The 1,287-nt window shown below is 38.3% G+C and overlaps 1 non-coding gene across 1 annotated transcript; it reads left to right on the top strand.

Annotated features, from left to right (window-relative positions):
• Nucleotides 1–885: 885 nt before the first annotated feature.
• On the top strand, nt 886–973 carry LOC132164839 (small nucleolar RNA snoR8a). Its single transcript, XR_009438441.1, has one exon. It is a non-coding gene; the product is annotated as a small nucleolar RNA snoR8a (small nucleolar RNA).
• The last annotated feature ends 314 nt before the right edge of the window (nt 974–1,287 follow it).

Here is a 1,287-nt window from a genome sequence, read left to right as displayed (position 1 = left end):
GAGTGAGTGATTCTCATTGTGAGAGTTGAATTTTCTCCCTAGTGTATGCCTAATGACATGAGAATTGCCTTGAGACCACTGAACCAATGTCACTAACGGTTGAAGTTATACCTTAATTGGTCTTAACAAACCTCAATCCAAATAAAGCCACCCAAGCTATTTGACCTTTGAAATTGATGAAAATGCTGCAAAATCAGGCGAAAAATGTAAAATCAATCCATATGGTTATACTGATTTGCAATAAGGTCTCAATGGTATAAAAATATTGGGTAAAGTCCACTTAACCCCCTCAAACTACCACCCCAATGACAATCTACCCCCCAAACTATCAATTGTGACAATTTACCCCCAAAACTACCAAAACAATGACAATGTACCCTCAAATTTAACAAAATGACAAAATTACCTTTACTAAAATAAAAACAAAAATACTAAAATTTATAAAAAATTAAAAATAATACAAAAACTAAAAAATAAATAAAAAGCAAAACAGAGGTGCCAGACCACCCTTAGATGGTGGTCCGACCACCCCTAGGTAACTGGGGATGGTCCGACCACCCACTAGGGGGTGGATCGGCCACCCCCGAGCAATTTCTGAGGGTGGCTGACCGTCTCAGTAATAGGGTGGCTGGCCACCCCCAAGATGTTTTTGGGGCTGGCCAAGCCACCCCAAGATGTTTCTGGGGGTGGCCGGCCACCCCCATGATGTTTATAAATAAACAAGGGCTATGATTTACCAAGTTCATAGCCTAAGCAAAGCCTCTGCATCGCCCATCAAAGACCTAGTTCTTTCTCTTCGTTCTCTCTTTTTTCCAGTTCTTGTATGAGTTTCCAAGTTTTTGAAAGGTTTCATTTTGCTTTTTTGTTATATGCAAATACATGGGGCTGGTTGCGATGATTATAAAAATTACTCGTTTTGAATGCTATTGCCATGGCATGACAGACACATTTACACCCATAGAATATAAGTGCTGCCCAATTTCAATTACATTTAGTTTATTACACGTTCAATTGCTCACATATTATTCGATCCTGCATGGTTTCTTGATGGTTCTATTTGAAAATTTGTTGTGTAAATGGAAAATTAATTATATATTTGGAAGAGAAGTAAAACGCTTTCAAATCCCTACCTTTAGTGGTGGCCGATCCATCCTCTAGGGGTGGCTCAGCCATCCCATGCACCTGGGGGAGGCAGAGCTAACCACCCTTGTTTTTTTCAACCTTTTTTTTTTAAATAATAAAATTAATTTTATGTTGTAAAATCAAAGAAAATAATAAGACAAGATA

The sequence above is a fragment of the Corylus avellana genome, chromosome ca10, assembly GCF_901000735.1.
Source record: "Corylus avellana chromosome ca10, CavTom2PMs-1.0".
Classification (NCBI taxonomy): domain Eukaryota; kingdom Viridiplantae; phylum Streptophyta; class Magnoliopsida; order Fagales; family Betulaceae; genus Corylus; species Corylus avellana.
The sequence above is the reverse complement of the archived record's forward strand: the minus strand, read 5'-3'. Positions and strand labels throughout refer to the sequence as shown.